Genomic DNA, 24,323 nt, shown 5'->3' on the forward strand with positions numbered 1-24,323 from the left:
CTGCCGCGACTATGCTCTAACCACTAGGCTACCTGCCTCCTCTACGCTGCTAACCACTAGGCTAACTGCCGCCTCTACACTCTAACCACCAGGCTACCTGCCGCCTCTACACCCTAACCACTAGGCTACCTGCCACCTCTACGCTCTAACCACTAGGCTAACTGCCGCCTCTACACTCTAACCACTAGGCTACCTGCCGCCTCTACACTCTAACCACTAGGCTACCTGCCGCCTCTACACTCTAACCACTAGGCTACCTGCCTCCTCTACACTCTAACCACTAGGCTACCTGCCACCTCTACACTCTAACCACTAGGCTACCTGCCGCCTCTACACTCTAACCACTAGGCTACCTGCCACCTCTACGCTCTAACCACTAGGCTACCTGCCACCTCTACGCTCTAACCACTAGGCTACCTGCCACCTCTACACTCTAACCACTAGGCTACCTGCCACCTCTACACTCTAACCACTAGGCTACCTGCCGCCTCTACGCTCCAACCACTAGGCTACCTGCCGCCTCTACGCTCTAACCACTAGGCTACCTGCCGCCTCTACGCTCTAACCACTAGGCTACCTGCCGCCTCTACGCTCTAACCACTAGGCTACCTGCCGCCTCTACGCTCTAACCACTAGGCTACCTGCCGCCTCTACACCCTAACCACTAGGCTACCTGCCGCCTCTACGCTCTAACCACTAGGCTACCTGCCGCGACTACACTCTAACCACTAGGCTACCTGCCGCCTCTAACCACTAGGCTACCTGCCGCCTCTATGCTCTAACCACTAGGCTACCTGCCGCCTCTACACTCTAACCACTAGGCTACCTGCCTCCTCTACGCTCTAACCACTAGGCTAACTGCCGCCTCTACACTCTAACCACCAGGCTACCTGCCGCCTCTACACCCTAACCACTAGGCTACCTGCCACCTCTACGCTCTAACCACTAGGCTAACTGCCGCCTCTACACTCTAACCACTAGGCTACCTGCCGCCTCTACACTCTAACCACTAGGCTACCTGCCGCCTCTACACTCTAACCACTAGGCTACCTGCCTCCTCTACACTCTAACCACTAGGCTACCTGCCACCTCTACACTCTAACCACTAGGCTACCTGCCGCCTCTACACTCTAACCACTAGGCTACCTGCCACCTCTACGCTCTAACCACTAGGCTACCTGCCACCTCTACGCTCTAACCACTAGGCTACCTGCCACCTCTACGCTCTAACCACTAGGCTACCTGCCACCTCTACACTCTAACCACTAGGCTACCTGCCGCCTCTACGCTCCAACCACTAGGCTACCTGCCGCCTCTACGCTCTAACCACTAGGCTACCTGCCGCCTCTACGCTTTAACCACTAGGCTACCTGCCGCCTCTACGCTCTAACCACTAGGCTACCTGCCGGCTCTACGCTCTAACCACTAGGCTACCTGCCGCCTCTACACCCTAACCACTAGGCTACCTGCCGCCTCTACGCTCTAACCACTAGGCTACCTGCCGCGACTACACTCTAACCACTAGGCTACCTGCCTCCTCTAACCACTAGGCTACCTGCCGCCTCTACACTCTAACCACTAGGCTACCTGCCGCCTCTACACTCTAACCACTAGGCTACCTGCAGCCTATACACTCTAACCACTAGGCTACCTGCCCCCTCTACGCTCTAACCACTAGGCTACCTGCCGCCTCTACGCTCTAACCACTAGGCTACCTGTCGCGACTACACTCTAACCACTAGGCTACCTGCCTCCTCTAACCACTAGGCTACCTGCCGCCTCTACGCTCTAACCACTAGGCTACCTGCCGCCTCTAACCCTAACCACTAGGCTACCTGCCTCCTCTAACCACTAGGTTACCTGCCTCCTCTAACCACTAGGCTACCTGCCGCCTCTACACTCTAACCACTAGGCTACCTGCCGCCTCTACACTCTAACCACTAGGCTACCTGCAGCCTATACACTCTAACCACTAGGCTACCTGCCCCTCTACGCTCTAACCACTAGGCTACCTGCCGCCTCTACGCTCTAACCACTAGGCTACCTGCCGCGACTACACTCTAACCACTAGGCTACCTGCCTCCTCTAACCACTAGGTTACCTGCCTCCTCTAACCACTAGGCTACCTGCCGCCTCTACACTCTAACCACTAGGCTACCTGCCGCCTCTACACTCTAACCACTAGGCTACCTGCAGCCTATACACTCTAACCACTAGGCTACCTGCCCCCTCTACACTCTAACCACTAGGCTACCTGCCGCCTCTACACCCTAACTACTAGGCTACCTGCCGCCTCTACACTCTAACCACTAGGCTACCTGCCGCGACTACACTCTAACCACTAGGCTGCCTGCCGCCTCTACACTCTAACCACTAGGCTACCTGCCCCCTCTACACTCTAACCACTAGGCTACCTGCCGCCTCTACACTCTAACCACTAGGCTACCTGCCCCCTCTACACTCTAACCACTAGGTTACCTGCCTCCCTCTAACCACTAGGCTACCTGCCGCCTCTACACTCTAACCACTAGGCTACCTGCCGCCTCTACACTCTAACCACTAGGCTACCTGCAGCGTATACAATCTAACCACTAGGCTACCTGCCCCCTCTACACTCTAACCACTAGGCTACCTGCCGCCTCTACGCTCTAACCACTAGGCTACCTGCCGCCTCTACGCTCTAACCACTAGGTTACCTGCCGCCTCTACGCTCTAACCACTAGGCTACCTGCCGCCTCTACACCCTAACCACTAGGCTACCTGCCGCCTCTACGCTCTAACCACTAGGCTACCTGCCGCGACTACACTCTAACCACTAGGCTACCTGCCTCCTCTAACCACTAGGTTACCTGCCTCCTCTAACCACTAGGCTACCTGCCGCCTCTACACTCTAACCACTAGGCTACCTGCCGCCTACACTCTAACCACTAGGCTACCTGCAGCCTATACACTCTAACCACTAGGCTACGTGCCGCCTCTACACCCTAACCACTAGGCTACCTGCCGCCTCTACGCTCTAACCACTAGGCTACCTGCCGCGACTACACTCTAACCACTAGGCTACCTGCCTCCTCTAACCACTAGGTTACCTGCCTCCTCTAACCACTAGGCTACCTGCCGCCTCTACACTCTAACCACTAGGCTACCTGCCGCCTCTACACTCTAACCACTAGGCTACCTGCAGCCTATACACTCTAACCACTAGGCTACCTGCCGCCTCTACACCCTAACCACTAGGCTACCTGCCGCCTCTACACTCTAACCACTAGGCTACCTGCCGCGACTACACTCTAACCACTAGGCTACCTCCCGCCTCTACACTCTAACCACTAGGCTACCTGCCCCCTCTACACTCTAACCACTAGGCTACCTGCCGCCTCTACACTCTAACCACTAGGCTACCTGCCCTCTACACTATAACCACTAGGCTACCTGCCGCCTCTACACCCTAACCACTAGGCTACCTGCCGCCTCTACACTCTAACCACTAGGCTACCTGCCGCGACTACACTCTAACCACTAGGCTACCTGCCGCCTCTACACTCTAACCACTAGGCTACCTGCCCCTCTACACTCTAACCACTAGGCTACCTGCCTCCTCTAACCACTAGGTTACCTGCCTCCTCTAACCACTAGGCTACCTGCCGCCTCTACACTCTAACCACTAGGCTACCTGCCGCCTCTACACTCTAACCACTAGGCTACCTGCAGCCTATACACTCTAACCACTAGGCTACCTGCCGCCTCTACACCCTAACCACTAGGCTACCTGCCGCCTCTACGCTCTAACCACTAGGCTACCTGCCGCGACTACACTCTAACCACTAGGCTACCTGCCTCCTCTAACCACTAGGTTACCTGCCTCCTCTAACCACTAGGCTACCTGCCGCCTCTACACTCTAACCACTAGGCTACCTGCCGCCTCTACACTCTAACCACTAGGCTACCTGCCGCCTCTACACCCTAACCACTAGGCTACCTGCCGCCTCTACGCTCTAACCACTAGGCTACCTGCCGCGACTATACTCTAACCACTAGGCTACCTGCCTCCTCTAACCACTAGGTTACCTGCCTCCTCTAACCACTAGGCTACCTGCCGCCTCTACACTCTAACCACTAGGCTACCTGCCGCCTCTACACTCTAACCACTAGGCTACCTGCAGCCTATACACTTTAACCACTAGGCTACCTGCCGCCTCTACACCCTAACCACTAGGCTACCTGCCGCCTCTACACTCTAACCACTAGGCTACCTGCTGCGACTACACTCTAACCACTAGGCTACCTCCCGCCTCTACACTCTAACCACTAGGCTACCTGCCCCCTCTACACTCTAACCACTAGGCTACCTGCCGCCTCTACACTCTAACCACTAGGCTACCTGCCCCTCTACACTATAACCACTAGGCTACCTGCCGCCTCTACACCCTAACCACTAGGCTACCTGCCGCCTCTACACTCTAACCACTAGGCTACCTGCCCCCTCTACACTATAACCACTAGGCTACCTGCCGCCTCTACACCCTAACCACTAGGCTACCTGCCGCCCTCTACACTCTAACCACTAGGCTACCTGCCGCCTCTACACCCTAACCACTAGGCTACCTGCCGCCTCTACGCTCTAACCACTAGGCTACCTGCCGCGACTATACTCTAACCACTAGGCTACCTGCCTCCTCTAACCACTAGGTTACCTGCCTCCTCTAACCACTAGGCTACCTGCCGCCTCTACACTCTAACCACTAGGCTACCTGCCGCCTCTACACTCTAACCACTAGGCTACCTGCAGCCTATACACTCTAACCACTAGGCTACCTGCCGCCTCTACACCCTAACCACTAGGCTACCTGCCGCCTCTACACTCTAACCACTAGGCTACCTGCCGCGACTACACTCTAACCACTAGGCTACCTCCCGCCTCTACACTCTAACCACTAGGCTACCTGCCCCCTCTACACTCTAACCACTAGGCTACCTGCCGCCTCTACACTCTAACCACTAGGCTACCTGCCCCCTCTACACTATAACCACTAGGCTACCTGCCGCCCTCTACACCCTAACCACTAGCCTACCTCCCCCCTCTACACTCTAACCACTAGGCTACCTGCCGCCTCTACACTCTAACCACTAGGCTACCTGCCGCCTCTACACTCTAACCACTAGGCTACCTGCCCCCTCTACACTCTAACCACTAGGCTACCTGCCGCCTCTACACTCTAACCACTAGGCTACCTGCCGCCTCTACACTCTAACCACTAGGCTACCTGCTGCGACTACACTCTAACCACTAGGCTACCTGCCGCCTCTACACTCTAACCACTGGGCTACCTGCCCCCTCTACACTCTAACCACTAGGCTACCTGCCGCCTCTACACTCTAACCACTAGGCTACCTGCAGCCTCTACACTCTAACCACTAGGCTACCTGCCGCCTCTACACTCTAACCACTAGGCTACCTGCCGCCTCTACACTCTAACCACTAGGCTACCTGCCGCCTCTACACTCTAACCACTAGGCTACCTGCCCCCTCTACACTCTAACCACTAGGCTACCTACCCCTCTACACTCTAACCACTAGGCTACCTGCCGCCTACACTCTAACCACTAGGCTACCTGCCGCCTCTACACTCTAACCACTAGGCTACCTGCCGCCTCTACGCTCTAACCACTAGGCTACCTGCCGCCTAACCACTAGGTTACCTGCCTCCTCTAACCACTAGGTTACCTGCCTCCTCTAACCACTAGGCTACCTGCCGCCTCTACACTCTAACCACTAGGCTACCTGCCGCCTCTACACTCTAACCACTAGGCTACCTGCAGCCTATACACTCTAACCACTAGGCTACCTGCCCCCTCTACGCTCTAACCACTAGGCTACCTGCCGCCTCTACGCTCTAACCACTAGGCTACCTGCCGCGACTACACTCTAACCACTAGGCTACCTGCCTCCTCTAACCACTAGGTTACCTGCCTCCTCTAACCACTAGGCTACCTGCCGCCTCTACACTCTAACCACTAGGCTACCTGCCGCCTCTACACTCTAACCACTAGGCTACCTGCAGCCTATACACTCTAACCACTAGGCTACCTGCCCCTCTACACTCTAACCACTAGGCTACCTGCCGCCTCTACACCCTAACTACTAGGCTACCTGCCGCCTCTACACTCTAACCACTAGGCTACCTGCCGCGACTAGGCACTCACACTCTAACCACTAGGCTGCCTGCCGCCTCTACACTCTAACCACTAGGCTACCTGCCCCTCTACACTCTAACCACTAGGCTACCTGCCGCCTCTACACTCTAACCACTAGGCTACCTGCCCCTCTACACTCTAACCACTAGGTTACCTGCCTCCTCTAACCACTAGGCTACCTGCCGCCCTACACTCTAACCACTAGGCTACCTGCCGCCTCTACACTCTAACCACTAGGCTACCTGCAGCGTATACACCTAACCACTAGGCTACCTGCCCTCTACACTCTAACCACTAGGCTACCTGCCGCCTCTACGCTCTAACCACTAGGCTACCTGCCGCCCTCTACGCTCTAACCACTAGGTTACCTGCCGCCTCTACGCTCTAACCACTAGGCTACCTGCCGCCTCTACACCCTAACCACTAGGCTACCTGCCGCCTCTACGCTCTAACCACTAGGCTACCTGCCGCGACTACACTCTAACCACTAGGCTACCTGCCTCCTCTAACCACTAGGTTACCTGCCTCCTCTAACCACTAGGCTACCTGCCGCCTCTACACTCTAACCACTAGGCTACCTGCCGCCTACACTCTAACCACTAGGCTACCTGCAGCCTATACACTCTAACCACTAGGCTACGTGCCGCCTCTACACCCTAACCACTAGGCTACCTGCCGCCTCTACGCTCTAACCACTAGGCTACCTGCCGCGACTACACTCTAACCACTAGGCTACCTGCCTCCCTAACCACTAGGTTACCTGCCTCCTCTAACCACTAGGCTACCTGCCGCCTCTACACTCTAACCACTAGGCTACCTGCCGCCTCTACACTCTAACCACTAGGCTACCTGCAGCCTATACACTCTAACCACTAGGCTACCTGCCGCCTCTACACCCTAACCACTAGGCTACCTGCCGCCTCTACACTCTAACCACTAGGCTACCTGCCGCGACTACACTCTAACCACTAGGCTACCTCCCGCCTCTACACTCTAACCACTAGGCTACCTGCCCCTCTACACTCTAACCACTAGGCTACCTGCCGCCTCTACACTCTAACCACTAGGCTACCTGCCCCCTCTACACTATAACCACTAGGCTACCTGCCGCCTCTACACCCTAACCACTAGGCTACCTGCCGCCTCTACACTCTAACCACTAGGCTACCTGCTGCGACTACACTCTAACCACTAGGCTACCTGCCGCCCACACTCTAACCACTGGGCTACCTGCCCTCTACACTCTAACCACTAGGCTACCTGCCGCCTCTACACTCTAACCACTAGGCTACCTGCAGCCTCTACACTCTAACCACTAGGCTACCTGCCGCCTCTACACTCTAACCACTAGGCTACCTGCCCTCTACACTATAACCACTAGGCTACCTGCCGCCTCTACACCCTAACCACTAGGCTACCTGCCGCCTCTACACTCTAACCACTAGGCTACCTGCCGCGACTACACTCTAACCACTAGGCTACCTGCCGCCTCTACACTCTAACCACTAGGCTACCTGCCCCTCTACACTCTAACCACTAGGCTACCTGCCTCCTCTAACCACTAGGTTACCTGCCTCCTCTAACCACTAGGCTACCTGCCGCCTCTACACTCTAACCACTAGGCTACCTGCCGCCTCTACACTCTAACCACTAGGCTACCTGCAGCCTATACACTCTAACCACTAGGCTACCTGCCGCCTCTACACCCTAACCACTAGGCTACCTGCCGCCTCTACGCTCTAACCACTAGGCTACCTGCCGCGACTACACTCTAACCACTAGGCTACCTGCCTCCTCTAACCACTAGGTTACCTGCCTCCTCTAACCACTAGGCTACCTGCCGCCTCTACACTCTAACCACTAGGCTACCTGCCGCCTCTACACTCTAACCACTAGGCTACCTGCCGCCTCTACACCCTAACCACTAGGCGCTACCTGCCGCCTCTACGCTCTAACCACTAGGCTACCTGCCGCGACTATACTCTAACCACTAGGCTACCTGCCTCCTCTAACCACTAGGTTACCTGCCTCCTCTAACCACTAGGCTACCTGCCGCCTCTACACTCTAACCACTAGGCTACCTGCCGCCTCTACACTCTAACCACTAGGCTACCTGCAGCCTATACACTCTAACCACTAGGCTACCTGCCGCCTCTACACCCTAACCACTAGGCTACCTGCCGCCTCTACACTCTAACCACTAGGCTACCTGCTGCGACTACACTCTAACCACTAGGCTACCTCCCGCCTCTACACTCTAACCACTAGGCTACCTGCCCCCTCTACACTCTAACCACTAGGCTACCTGCCGCCTCTACACTCTAACCACTAGGCTACCTGCCCCCTCTACACTATAACCACTAGGCTACCTGCCGCCTCTACACCCTAACCACTAGGCTACCTGCCGCCTCTACACTCTAACCACTAGGCTACCTGCCCCCTCTACACTATAACCACTAGGCTACCTGCCGCCTCTACACCCTAACCACTAGGCTACCTGCCGCCTCTACACTCTAACCACTAGGCTACCTGCCGCCTCTACACCCTAACCACTAGGCTACCTGCCGCCTCTACGCTCTAACCACTAGGCTACCTGCCGCGACTATACTCTAACCACTAGGCTACCTGCCTCCTCTAACCACTAGGTTACCTGCCTCCTCTAACCACTAGGCTACCTGCCGCCTCTACACTCTAACCACTAGGCTACCTGCCGCCTCTACACTCTAACCACTAGGCTACCTGCAGCCTATACACTCTAACCACTAGGCTACCTGCCGCCTCTACACCCTAACCACTAGGCTACCTGCCGCCTCTACACTCTAACCACTAGGCTACCTGCCGCGACTACACTCTAACCACTAGGCTACCTCCCGCCTCTACACTCTAACCACTAGGCTACCTGCCCCCTCTACACTCTAACCACTAGGCTACCTGCCGCCTCTACACTCTAACCACTAGGCTACCTGCCCCCTCTACACTCTAACCACTAGGCTACCTGCCGCCTCTACACCCTAACCACTAGGCTACCTGCCGCCTCTACACTCTAACCACTAGGCTACCTGCCGCCTCTACACTCTAACCACTAGGCTACCTGCCGCCTCTACACTCTAACCACTAGGCTACCTGCCCCCTCTACACTCTAACCACTAGGCTACCTGCCGCCTCTACACCCTAACCACTAGGCTACCTGCCGCCTCTACACTCTAACCACTAGGCTACCTGCTGCGACTACACTCTAACCACTAGGCTACCTGCCGCCTCTACACTCTAACCACTGGGCTACCTGCCCCCTCTACACTCTAACCACTAGGCTACCTGCCGCCTCTACACTCTAACCACTAGGCTACCTGCAGCCTCTACACTCTAACCACTAGGCTACCTGCCGCCTCTACACTCTAACCACTAGGCTACCTGCCGCCTCTACACTCTAACCACTAGGCTACCTGCCGCCTCTACACTCTAACCACTAGGCTACCTGCCGCCTCTACACTCTAACCACTAGGCTACCTTCCCCCTACACTCTAACCACTAGGCTACCTGCCGCCTCTACACTCTAACCACTAGGCTACCTGCCGCCTCTACACTCTAACCACTAGGCTACCTGCCGCCTCTACACTCTAACCACTAGGCTACCTGCCGCCTCTACACTCTAACCACTAGGCTACCTGCCGCCTCTACACTCTAACCACTAGGCTACCTGCCGCCTCTACACTCTAACCACTAGGCTACCTGCCACCTCTACACTCTAACCACTAGGCTACCTGCCGCCTCTACACTCTAACCACTAGGCTACCTGCCGCCTCTACACTCTAACCACTAGGCTACCTGCCGCCTCACACTCTGACCACTAGGCTACCTGCCACCTCTACGCTCTAACCACTAGGCTACCTGCCGCCTCTACACTCTAACCACTAGGCTACCTGCCGCCTCTACACTCTAACCACTAGGCTACCTGCCGCCTCTACGCTCTAACCACTAGGCTACCTGCCGCCTCTACACTCTAATCACTAGGCTACCTGCCACCTCTACACTCTAATCACTAGGCTACCTGCCACCTCTACACTCTAACCACTAGGCTACCTGCCGCCTCTACACTCTAACCACTAGGCTACCTGCCACCTCTACACTCTAACCACTAGGCTACCTGCCGCCTCTACACCCTAACCACTAGGCTACCTGCCGCCTCTACACCCTAACCACTAGGCTACCTGCCACCTCTACACTCTAACCACTAGGCTACCTGCCACCTCTACACTCTAATCACTAGGCTACCTGCCACCTCTACACTCTAATCACTAGGCTACCTGCCACCTCTACACTCTAATCACTAGGCTACCTGCCACCTCTACACTCTAATCACTAGGCTACCTGCCACCTCTACACTCTAACCACTAGGCTACCTGCCACCTCTACACTCTAATCACTAGGCTACCTGCCACCTCTACACTCTAACCACTAGGCTACCTGCCACCTCTACACTCTAACCACTAGGCTACCTGCCACCTCTACACTCTAATCACTAGGCTACCTGCCACCTCTACACTCTAATCACTAGGCTACCTGCCACCTCTACGCTCTAATCACTAGGCTACCTGCCGCCTCTACACTCTAACCACTAGGCTACCTGCCGCCTCTACACCCTAATCACTAGGCTACCTGCCACCTCTACGCTCTAATCACTAGGCTACCTGCCGCCTCTACACTCTAACCACTAGGCTACCTGCCGCCTCTACACTCTAATCACTAGGCTACCTGCCTCCTCTACACTCTAACCACTAGGCTACCTGCCGCCTACACTCTAATCACTAGGCTACCTGCCGCCTACACTCTAACCACTAGGCTACCTGCCGCCTCTACACTCTAACCACTAGGCTACCTGCCGCCTCTACACTCTAACCACTAGGCTACCTGCCACCTCTACACTCTAACCACTAGGCTACCTGCCGCCTACACTCTAACCACTAGGCTACCTGCCGCCTCTACACTCTAACCACTAGGCTACCTGCCGCCTACACTCTAACCACTAGGCTACCTGCCGCCTCTACACTCTAACCACTAGGCTACCTGCCGCCCACTCTAACCACTAGGCTACCTGCCGCCTCTACACTCTAACCACTAGGCTACCTGCCGCCTCTACGCTCTAATCACTAGGCTACCTGCCGCCTCTACGCTCTAACCACTAGGCTACCTGCCCCCTCTACACTCTAATCACTAGGCTACCTGCCACCTCTACACTCTAACCACTAGGCTACCTGCCTCCTCTACACTCTAACCACTAGGCTACCTGCCTCCTCTACACTCTAACCACTAGGCTACCTGCCGCCTCTACACTCTAACCACTAGGCTACCTGCCTCCTCTACACTCTAACCACTAGGCTACCTGCCGCCTCTACACTCTAATCACTAGGCTACCTGCCGCCTCTACACTCTAACCACTAGGCTACCTGCCGCCTCTACACTCTAACCACTAGGCTACCTGCCGCCTCTACACTCTAACCACTAGGCTACCTGCCTCCTCTACACTCTAACCACTAGGCTACCTGCCGCCTCTACACTCTAATCACTAGGCTACCTGCCGCCTCTACACTCTAACCACTAGGCTACCCTACCACCTCTACACTCTATCCACTAGGCTACCTGCCGCCTCTACACTCTAACCACTAGGCTACCTGCCGCCTCTACACTCTAACCACTAGGCTACCTGCCGCCTCTACACTCTAATCACTAGGCTACCTGCCACCTCTACACTCTAACCACTAGGCTACCTGCCTCCTCTACACTCTAATCACTAGGCTACCTGCCGCCTCTACACTCTAATCACTAGGCTACCTGCCACCTCTACGCTCGAATCACTAGGCTACCTGCCGCCTCTACGCTCTAACCACTAGGCTACCTGCCCCCTCTACACTCTAATCACTAGGCTACCTGCCACCTCTACACTCTAACCACTAGGCTACCTGCCTCCTCTACACTCTAACCACTAGGCTACCTGCCTCCTCTACACTCTAACCACTAGGCTACCTGCCGCCTCTACACTCTAACCACTAGGCTACCTGCCTCCTCTACACTCTAACCACTAGGCTACCTGCCGCCTCTACACTCTAATCACTAGGCTACCTGCCGCCTCTACACTCTAACCACTAGGCTACCTGCCGCCTCTACACTCTAACCACTAGGCTACCTGCCGCCTCTACACTCTAACCACTAGGCTACCTGCCTCCTCTACACTCTAACCACTAGGCTACCTGCCGCCTCTACACTCTAATCACTAGGCTACCTGCCGCCTCTACACTCTAACCACTAGGCTACCCTACCACCTCTACACTCTATCCACTAGGCTACCTGCCGCCTCTAAACTCTAACCACTAGGCTACCTGCCACCTCTACACTCTAACCACTAGGCTACCTGCCACCTCTACACTCTAATCACTAGGCTACCTGCCGCCTCTACACTCTAATCACTAGGCTACCTGCCTCCTCTACACTCTAACCACTAGGCTACCTGCCGCCTCTACACTCTAATCACTAGGCTACCTGCCGCCTCTACACTCTAACCACTAGGCTACCCTACCACCTCTACACTCTATCCACTAGGCTACCTGCCGCCTCTACACTCTAACCACTAGGCTACCTGCCGCCTCTACACTCTAACCACTAGGCTACCTGCCTCCTCTACACTCTAACCACTAGGCTACCTGCCGCCTCTACACTCTAACCACTAGGCTACCTGCCGCCTACAATCTAACCACTAGGCTACCCTACCACCTCTACACTCTAACCACTAGGCTACCCTACCACCTCTACACTCTAACCACTAGGCTACCTGCCGCGACTACACTCTAACCACTAGGCTACCTGCCGCCTCTACACTCTAACCACTAGGCTACCTGCCGCGACTATGCTCTAACCACTAGGCTACCTGCCGCGACTATGCTCTAACCACTAGGCTACCTGCCGCGACTACGCTCTAACCACTAGGCTACCTGCCGCGACTATGCTCTAACCACTAGGCTACCTGCCGCCTCTACACTCTAACCACTAGGCTACCTGCCGCGACTATGCTCTAACCACTAGGCTACCTGCCGCCTCTACACTCTAACCACTAGGCTACCTGCCTCCTCTACGCTCTAACCACTAGGCTAACTGCCGCCTCTACACTCTAACCACCAGGCTACCTGCCGCCTCTACACCCTAACCACACTCTAACCACTAGGCTACCTGCCTCCTCTACACTCTAACCACTAGGCTACCTGCCACCTCTACACTCTAACCACTAGGCTACCTGCCGCCTCTACACTCTAACCACTAGGCTACCTGCCACCTCTACGCTCTAACCACTCTACCTGCCACCTCTACGCTAACCACTAGGCTACCTGCCACCTCTACGCTCTAACCACTAGGCTACCTGCCACCTCTACACTCTAACCACTAGGCTACCTGCCGCCTCTACGCTCCAACCACTAGGCTACCTGCCGCCTCTACGCTCTAACCACTAGGCTACCTGCCGCCTCTACGCTTAACCACTAGGCTACCTGCCGCCTCTACGCTCTAACCACTAGGCTACCTGCCGCCTCTACGCTCTAACCACTAGGCTACCTGCCGCCTCTACACCCTAACCACTAGGCTACCTGCCGCCTCTACGCTCTAACCACTAGGCTACCTGCCGCGACCTCTAACCACTAGGCTACCTGCCTCCTCTAATCACTAGGCTACCTGCCGCCTCTACGCTCTAACCACTAGGCTACCTGCCGCCTCTACACTCTAACCACTAGGCTACCTGCAGCCTATACACTCTAACCACTAGGCTACCTGCCCCCTCTACGCTCTAACCACTAGGCTACCTGCCGCCTCTACGCTCTAACCACTAGGCTACCTGTCGCGACTACACTCTAACCACTAGGCTACCTGCCTCCTCTAACCACTAGGCTACCTGCCGCCTCTACGCTCTAACCACTAGGCTACCTGCCGCCTCTACACCCTAACCACTAGGCTACCTGCCTCCTCTAACCACTAGGTTACCTGCCTCCTCTAACCACTAGGCTACCTGCCGCCTCTACACTCTAACCACTAGGCTACCTGCCGCCTCTACACTCTAACCACTAGGCTACCTGCAGCCTATACACTCTAACCACTAGGCTACCTGCCCCCTCTACGCTCTAACCACTAGGCTACCTGCCGCCTCTACGCTCTAACCACTAGGCTACCTGCCGCGACTACACTCTAACCACTAGGCTACCTGCCTCCTCTAACCACTAGGTTACCTGCCTCCTCTAACCACTAGGCTACCTGCCGCCTCTACACTCTAACCACTAGGCTACCTGCCGCCTACACTCTAACCACTAGGCTACCTGCAGCCTATACACTCTAACCACTAGGCTACCTGCCCCCTCTACACTCTAACCACTTACCTGCCGCCTCTAACCAACTAGGGCTACCTGCCGCCTCTACGCTCTAACCACTAGGCTACCTGTCGCGACTACACTCTAACCACTAGGCTACCTGCCGCCTCCACTCTAACCACTAGGCTACCTGCCGCCTCTACACTCTAACCACTAGGCTACCTGCCGCCTCTACACCCTAACCACTAGGCTACCTGCCCCCTCTACACTCTAACCACTAGGTTACCTGCCTCCTCTAACCACTAGGCTACCTGCTACCTCCGCCTCTACACCAACCACTAGGCTACCTGCAGCGCACCTAACCACTAGGCTACCTGCTAACCACTAGGCTACCTGCCGCCTCTACGCTCTAACCACTAGGCTACCTGCCGCCTCTACGCTCTAACCACTAGGTTACCTGCCGCCTCTACGCTCTAACCACTAGGCTACCTGCCGCCTCTACACCCTAACCACTAGGCTACCTGCCGCCTCTACGCTCTAACCACTAGGCTACCTGCCGCGACTACACTCTAACCACTAGGCTACCTGCCTCTCTAACCACTAGGTTACCTGCCTCCTCTAACCACTAGGCTACCTGCCGCCTCTACACTCTAACCACTAGGCTACCTGCCGCCTCCACACTCTAACCACTAGGCTACCTGCAGCCTATACACTCTAACCACTAGGCTACCTGCCGCCTCTACACCCTAACCACTAGGCTACACGCTCTAACCACTAGGCTACCTGCCGCCTACACTCTAACCACTAGGCTACCTGCCTCCTCTAACCACTAGGTTACCTGCCTCCTCTAACCACTCTAACCACTAGGCTACCTGCCGCCTCTACACTCTAACCACTAGGCTACCTGCCGCCTCTACACTCTAACCACTAGGCTACCTGCAGCCTATACACTCTAACCACTAGGCTACCTGCCCCCTCTACACTCTAACCACTCTAACCACTAGGCTACCTGCCGCCCACACTCTAACCACTAGGCTACCTGCCGCGACTACACTCTAACCACTAGGCTGCCTGCCGCCTCTACACTCTAACCACTAGGCTACCTGCCCCTCTACACTCTAACCACTAGGCTACCTGCCGCCTCACTCTAACCACTAGGCTACCTGCCCCCTACACTCTAACCACTAGGTTACCTGCCTCCTCTAACCACTCTAACCAACCACTAGGCTACCTGCCGCCTACACTCTAACCACTAGGCTACCTGCAGCGTATACACTCTAACCACTAGGCTACCTGCCCCCTCTACACTCTAACCACTAGGCTACCTGCCGCCTCTACGCTCTAACCACTAGGCTACCTGCCGCCTCTACGCTCTAACCACTAGGTTACCTGCCGCCTCTACGCTCTAACCACTAGGCTACCTGCCGCCTCTACACCCTAACCACTAGGCTACCTGCCGCCTCTACGCTCTAACCACTAGGCTACCTGCCGCGACTACACTCTAACCACTAGGCTACCTGCCTCCTCTAACCACTAGGTTACCTGCCTCCTCTAACCACTAGGCTACCTGCCGCCTCTACACTCTAAACACTAGGCTACCTGCCGCCTCTACACTCTAACCACTAGGCTACCTGCAGCCTATACACTCTAACCACTAGGCTACCTGCCGCCTCTACACCCTAACCACTAGGCTACCTGCCGCCTCTACGCTCTAACCACTAGGCTACCTGCCGCGACTACACTCTAACCACTAGGCTACCTGCCTCCTCTAACCACTAGGTTACCTGCCTCCTCTAACCACTAGGCTACCTGCCGCCTCTACACTCTAACCACTAGGCTACCTGCCGCCTCTACACTCTAACCACTAGGCTACCTGCAGCCTATACACTCTAACCACTAGGCTACCTGCCGCCTCTACACCCTAACCACTAGGCTACCTGCCGCCTCTACACTCTAACCACTAGGCTACCTGCCGCGACTACACTCTAACCACTAGGCTACCTCCCGCCTCTACACTCTAACCACTAGGCTACCTGCCCCCTCTACACTCTAACCACTAGGCTACCTGCCGCCTCTACACTCTAACCACTAGGCTACCTGCCCCCTCTACACTATAACCACTAGGCTACCTGCCGCCTCTACACCCTAACCACTAGGCTACCTGCCGCCTCTACACTCTAACCACTAGGCTACCTGCCGCGACTACACTCTAACCACTAGGCTACCTGCCGCCTCTACACTCTAACCACTAGGCTACCTGCCCCCTCTACACTCTAACCACTAGGCTACCTGCCTCCTCTAACCACTAGGTTACCTGCCTCCTCTAACCACTAGGCTACCTGCCGCCTCTACACTCTAACCACTAGGCTACCTGCCGCCTCTACACTCTAACCACTAGGCTACCTGCAGCCTATACACTCTAACCACTAGGCTACCTGCCGCCTCTACACCCTAACCACTAGGCTACCTGCCGCCTCTACGCTCTAACCACTAGGCTACCTGCCGCGACTACACTCTAACCACTAGGCTACCTGCCTCCTCTAACCACTAGGTTACCTGCCTCCTCTAACCACTAGGCTACCTGCCGCCTCTACACTCTAACCACTAGGCTACCTGCCGCCTCTACACTCTAACCACTAGGCTACCTGCCGCCTCTACACCCTAACCACTAGGCTACCTGCCGCCTCTACGCTCTAACCACTAGGCTACCTGCCGCGACTATACTCTAACCACTAGGCTACCTGCCTCCTCTAACCACTAGGTTATCTGCCTCCTCTAACCACTAGGCTACCTGCCGCCTCTACACTCTAACCACTAGGCTACCTGCCGCCTCTACACTCTAACCACTAGGCTACCTGCAGCCTATACACTCTAACCACTAGGCTACCTGCCGCCTCTACACCCTAACCACTAGGCTACCTGCCGCCTCTACACTCTAACCACTAGGCTACCTGCCGCGACTACACTCTAACCACTAGGCTACCTCCCGCCTCTACACTCTAACCACTAGGCTACCTGCCCCTCTACACTCTAACCACTAGGCTACCTGCCGCCTCTACACTCTAACCACTAGGCTACCTGCCCCCTCTACACTATAACCACTAGGCTACCTGCCGCCTCTACACCCTAACCACTAGGCTACCTGCCGCCTCTACACTCTAACCACTAGGCTACCTGCCGCGACTACACTCTAACCACTAGGCTACCTGCCGCCTCTACACTCTAACCACTAGGCTACCTGCCCCCTCTACACTCTAACCACTAGGCTACCTGCCGCCTCTACACTCTAACCACTAGGCTACCTGCCCCCTCTACACTCTAACCACTAGGCTACCTGCCGCCTCTACACTCTAACCACTAGGCTACCTGCCGCCTCTACACTCTAACCACTGGGCTACCTGCCCCTCTACACTCTAACCACTAGGCTACCTGCCGCCTACACTCTAACCACTAGGCTACCTGCCGCCTCTACACTCTAACCACTAGGCTACCTGCCCCCTCTACACTCTAACCACTAGGCTACCTGCCGCCTCTACACTCTAACCACTAGGCTACCTGCCGCCTCTACACTCTAACCACTAGGCTACCTGCCGCCTCTACACTCTAACCACTAGGCTACCTGCCCCTCTACACTCTAACCACTAGGCTACCTGCCGCCTCTACACTCTAACCACTAGGCTACCTGCCGCCTCTACACTCTAACCACTAGGCTACCTGCCGCCTCTACACTCTAACCACTAGGCTACCTGCCGCCTCTACACTCTAACCACTAGGCTACCTGCCGCCTCTACACTCTAACCACTAGGCTACCTGCCGCCTCTACACTCTAACCACTAGGCTACCTGCCTCCTCTACACTCTAACCACTAGGCTACCTGCCGCCTCTACACTCTAACCACTAGGCTACCTGCCGCCTCTACACTCTAACCACTAGGCTACCTGCCGCCTCTACACTCTAACCACTAGGCTACCTGCCACCTCTACGCTCTAACCACTAGGCTACCTGCCTCCTCTACACTCTAACCACTAGGCTACCTGCCGCCTCTACACTCTAACCACTAGGCTACCTGCCGCCTCTACACTCTAACCACTAGGCTACCTGCCGCCTCTACACTCTAACCACTAGGCTACCTGCCACCTCTACACTCTAACCACTAGGCTACCTGCCTCCTCTACACTCTAACCACTAGGCTACCTGCCGCCTCTACACTCTAACCACTAGGCTACCTGCCACCTCTACACTCTAACCACTAGGCTACCTGCCGCCTCTACACTCTAACCACTAGGCTACCTGCCGCCTCTACACCCTAACCACTAGGCTACCTGCCGCCTCTACACTCTAACCACTAGGCTACCTGCCGCCTCTACACTCTAATCACTAGGCTACCTGCCACCTCTACACTCTAATCACTAGGCTACCTGCCACCTCTACACTCTAACCACTAGGCTACCTGCCACCTCTACACTCTAATCACTAGGCTACCTGCCACCTCTACACTCTAACCACTAGGCTACCTGCCGCCTCTACACTCTAACCACTAGGCTACCTGCCACCTCTACACTCTAACCACTAGGCTACCTGCCACCTCTACACTCTAACCACTAGGCTACCTGCCACCTCTACACTCTAATCACTAGGCTACCTGCCACCTCTACACTCTAATCACTAGGCTACCTGCCACCTCTACACTCTAATCACTAGGCTACCTGCCGCCTCTACACTCTAACCACTAGGCTACCTGCCGCCTCTACACCCTAATCACTAGGCTACCTGCCACCTCTACGCTCTAATCACTAGGCTACCTGCCGCCTCTACACTCTAACCACTAGGCTACCTGCCGCCTCTACACTCTAATCACTAGGCTACCTGCCTCCTCTACACTCTAACCACTAGGCTACCTGCCGCCTCTACACTCTAATCACTAGGCTACCTGCCGCCTCTACACTCTAACCACTAGGCTACCTGCCGCCTCTACACTCTAACCACTAGGCTACCTGCCGCCTCTACACTCTAACCACTAGGCTACCTGCCACCTCTACACTCTAACCACTAGGCTACCTGCCACCTCTACACTCTAACCACTAGGCTACCTGCCACCTCTACACTCTAACCACTAGGCTACCTGCCGCCTCTACACTCTAACCACTAGGCTACCTGCCGCCTCTACACTCTAACCACTAGGCTACCTGCCGCCTCTACACTCTAACCACTAGGCTACCTGCCACCTCTACACTCTAACCACTAGGCTACCTGCCACCTCTACACTCTAACCACTAGGCTACCTGCCACCTCTACACTCTAATCACTAGGCTACCTGCCACCTCTACACTCTAACCACTAGGCTACCTGCCTCCTCTACACTCTAATCACTAGGCTACCTGCCGCCTCTACACTCTAATCACTAGGCTACCTGCCACCTCTACGCTCTAATCACTAGGCTACCTGCCGCCTCTACACTCTAACCACTAGGCTACCTGCCACCTCTACACTCTAATCACTAGGCTACCTGCCACCTCTACACTCTAACCACTAGGCTACCTGCCTCCTCTACACTCTAACCACTAGGCTACCTGCCTCCTCTACACTCTAACCACTAGGCTACCTACCTCCTCTACACTCTAACCACTAGGCTACCTGCCTCCTCTACACTCTAACCACTAGGCTACCTGCCGCCTCTACACTCTAATCACTAGGCTACCTGCCGCCTCTACACTCTAACCACTAGGCTACCTGCCGCCTCTACACTCTAACCACTAGGCTACCTGCCGCCTCTACACTCTAACCACTAGGCTACCCTACCACCTCTACGCTCTAACCACTAGGCTACCTGCCGCCTCTACGCTCTAACCACTAGGCTACCTGCCGCCTCTACACTCTAACCACTAGGCTACCCTACCACCTCTACACTCTAACCACTAGGCTACCTGCCGCCTCTACACTCTAACCACTAGGCTACCTGCCGCCTCTACACTCTAACCACTAGGCTACCTGCCGCCTACACTCTAATCACTAGGCTACCTGCCACCTCTACACTCTAACCACTAGGCTACCTGCCTCCTCTACACTCTAATCACTAGGCTACCTGCCGCCTCACTCTAATCACTAGGCTACCTGCCACCACGCTCTAATCACTAGGCTACCTGCCGCCTCTACGCTCTAACCACTAGGCTACCTGCCCCTCTACACTCTAATCACTAGGCTACCTGCCACCTCTACACTCTAACCACTAGGCTACCTGCCTCCTCTACACTCTAACCACTAGGCTACCTGCCTCCTCTACACTCTAACCACTAGGCTACCTGCCGCCTCTACACTCTAACCACTAGGCTACCTGCCTCCTCTACACTCTAACCACTAGGCTACCTGCCGCCTCTACACTCTAATCACTAGGCTACCTGCCGCCTCTACACTCTAACCACTAGGCTACCTGCCGCCTCTACACTCTAACCACTAGGCTACCTGCCGCCTCTACACTCTAACCACTAGGCTACCTGCCTCCTCTACACTCTAACCACTAGGCTACCTGCCGCCTCTACACTCTAATCACTAGGCTACCTGCCGCCTCTACACTCTAACCACTAGGCTACCCTACCACCTCTACACTCTATCCACTAGGCTACCTGCCGCCTCTACACTCTAACCACTAGGCTACCTGCCACCTCTACACTCTAACCACTAGGCTACCTGCCACCTCTAACCACTAGGCTACCTGCCGCCTCTACACTCTAATCACTAGGCTACCTGCCTCCTCTACACTCTAACCACTAGGCTACCTGCCGCCTCTACACTCTAATCACTAGGCTACCTGCCGCCTCTACACTCTAACCACTAGGCTACCCTACCACCTCTACACTCTATCCACTAGGCTACCTGCCGCCTCTACACTCTATCCACTAGGCTACCCTACCACCTCTACACTCTAACCACTAGGCTACCCTACCACCTCTACACTCTAACCACTAGGCTACCTGCCTCCTCTACACTCTAATCACTAGGCTACCTGCCACCTCTACACTCTAATCACTAGGCTACCTGCCGCCTCTACACTCTAACCACTAGGCTACCTGCCGCCTCTACACTCTAACCACTAGGCTACCTGCCGCCTCTACACTCTAATCACTAGGCTACCTGCCACCTCTACACTCTAACCACTAGGCTACCTGCCTCCTCTACACTCTAATCACTAGGCTACCTGCCGCCTCTACACTCTAATCACTAGGCTACCTGCCACCTCTACGCTCTAATCACTAGGCTACCTGCCGCCTCTACGCTCTAACCACTAGGCTACCTGCCCCCTCTACACTCTAATCACTAGGCTACCTGCCACCTCTACACTCTAACCACTAGGCTACCTGCCTCCTCTACACTCTAACCACTAGGCTACCTGCCTCCTCTACACTCTAACCACTAGGCTACCTGCCGCCTCTACACTCTAACCACTAGGCTACCTGCCTCCTCTACACTCTAACCACTAGGCTACCTGCCGCCTCTACACTCTAATCACTAGGCTACCTGCCGCCTCTACACTCTAACCACTAGGCTACCTGCCGCCTCTACACTCTAACCACTAGGCTACCTGCCGCCTCTACACTCTAACCACTAGGCTACCTGCCTCCTCTACACTCTAACCACTAGGCTACCTGCCGCCTCTACACTCTAATCACTAGGCTACCTGCCGCCTCTACACTCTAACCACTAGGCTACCCTACCACCTCTACACTCTATCCACTAGGCTACCTGCCGCCTCTACACTCTAACCACTAGGCTACCTGCCACCTCTACGCTCTAACCACTAGGCTACCTGCCGCCTCTACACTCTAATCACTAGGCTACCTGCCACTACCTCTACACTCTAACCACTAGGCTACCTGCCTCCTCTACACTCTAATCACTAGGCTACCTGCCGCCTCTACACTCTAATCACTAGGCTACCTGCCACCTCTACGCTCTAATCACTAGGCTACCTGCCGCCTCTACGCTCTAACCACTAGGCTACCTGCCCCTCTACACTCTAATCACTAGGCTACCTGCCACCTCTACACTCTAACCACTAGGCTACCTGCCTCCTCTAAACCACTAGGCTACCTGCCTCCTCTACACTCTAACCACTAGGCTACCACTCTAACCACTAGGCTACCTGCCACACTCTAACCACTAGGCTACCTGCCGCCTCTACACTCTAATCACTCTACCTGCCGCCTCTACACTCTAACCACTAGGCTACCTGCCGCCTCTACACTCTAACCACTAGGCTACCTGCCGCCTCTACACTCTAACCACTAGGCTACCTCCACTAATCACTAGGCTACCTGCCGCCTCTACACTCTAACCACTAGGCTACCCTACCACCTCTACACTCTAACCACTAGGCTACCTGCCTAACCACTCTACAACCACTAGGCTACCTGCCACCTCTACACTCTAATCACTAGGCTACCTGCCGCCTCTACACTCTAATCACTAGGCTACCTGCCTCCTCTACACTCTAACCACTCTAATCACTCTAGGCTACCTGCCGCCTACACTCTATCCACTAGGCTACCCTACCACCTCTAACCTCTACACAACCACTAGGCTACCTGCCTCCTCTACACTCTAACCACTAGGCTACCTGCCGCCTCTACACTCTAACCACTAGGCTACCTGCCGCCTCTACACTCTAACCACTAGGCTACCTGCCACCGTCTGCATGTGTATATTGTTTGTGTTGCTTCACAGTCTGTTTCATTTTAATTTTTTATTTTAACCTTTATTTAACTAGGCAAGTCAGTTTAGAACAAATTCTTATTTTCAATGACGGCCTTGGAACAGTGGGTTAACTGCCTAGTTTAGGGACAGAACAACAGATTTGTACCTTATCAGCTCTGGGATTTAAACTTGCAATCTTTCGGTTTCTAGTCCAACGCTCTAACCACCAGGCTACCCTGCCGCCAGGGTAGCCTAGCATAAGGTGTTTTTTTATATACGTTTTTTGAAACTAATTTTACTGCTTGCATGAGTAACTTGATGTGGAATAGAGTTCCATGTAGTCAAGGCTCTATGTAGTACTGGCTACCTGCCGCCTCTACACTCTAACCACTAGGCTACCTAAAATCAAATCTAGAGTCGGCTTTCCATTCCGCAACAAAGCCTCCTTCACTCACGCCGCCAAACTTACCCTAGTAAAACTGACTATCCTACCGATCCTCGACTTCGATGATGTCATCTACAAAATAACTTCCAATACTCTACACAGCAAACTGGATGCAGTTTATCACAGTGCCATCCGTTTTGTTACTAAAGCACCTTATACCACCCACCACTGCGACCTGTATGCTCTAGTCGGCTGGTCCTCGCTACATATTCGTCGCCAGACCCACTGGCTCCAGGTCATCTACAAGTCCATGCTAGGTAAAGCTCCGCCTTATCTCAGTTCACTGGTCACGATGGCAACACCCACCCGTAGCACGCGCTCCAGCAGGTGTATCTCACTGATCATCCCTAAAGCCAACACCTCATTTGGCCGCCTTTCCTTCCAGTTCTCTGCTGCCTGTGACTGGAACGAATTGCAAAAATCGCTGAAGTTGGAGACTTTTATCTCCCCCACCAACTTTAAACATCTGCTATCTGAGCAGCTAACCGATCGCTGCAGCTGTACATAGTCTGTCGGTAAATAGCCCACCCAATGTACCTACCTCATCCCCATACTGTTTTTATTTATTTACTTTTCTGCTCTTTTTCACACCAGTATATCTTCCTTCACATGACCATCTGATAATTTATCACTCCAGTGTTAATCTGCTAAATTGT

The 24,323-nt window shown here is 54.9% G+C and overlaps 1 long non-coding RNA gene across 8 annotated transcripts; it reads right to left on the bottom strand.

Annotated features, from left to right (window-relative positions):
- Positions 1-167: 167 nt before the first annotated feature.
- Positions 168-22,266, bottom strand: LOC127931576 (uncharacterized). 8 transcript variants are annotated; one of them, XR_008141852.1, is made up of 6 exons: positions 21,862-22,266; positions 20,041-20,175; positions 19,600-19,752; positions 18,505-18,703; positions 1,019-1,242; positions 168-481 (listed from the first exon to the last, which is right to left on the bottom strand). It is a non-coding gene; the product is annotated as an uncharacterized LOC127931576 (long non-coding RNA). The 8 variants fall into 8 exon arrangements; XR_008141850.1 differs by lacking the exons at positions 18,505-18,703; positions 20,041-20,175; positions 21,862-22,266 and adding an exon at positions 13,569-13,632 and having other exon boundaries at positions 19,561-19,875; XR_008141853.1 differs by lacking the exons at positions 20,041-20,175; positions 21,862-22,266 and having other exon boundaries at positions 18,505-18,568; positions 19,561-19,875.
- Positions 22,267-24,323: the final 2,057 nt, after the last annotated feature.

Source organism: Oncorhynchus keta, chromosome 8 (assembly GCF_023373465.1).
Source record: "Oncorhynchus keta strain PuntledgeMale-10-30-2019 chromosome 8, Oket_V2, whole genome shotgun sequence".
Taxonomy (NCBI): Eukaryota; Metazoa; Chordata; class Actinopteri; order Salmoniformes; family Salmonidae; genus Oncorhynchus; species Oncorhynchus keta.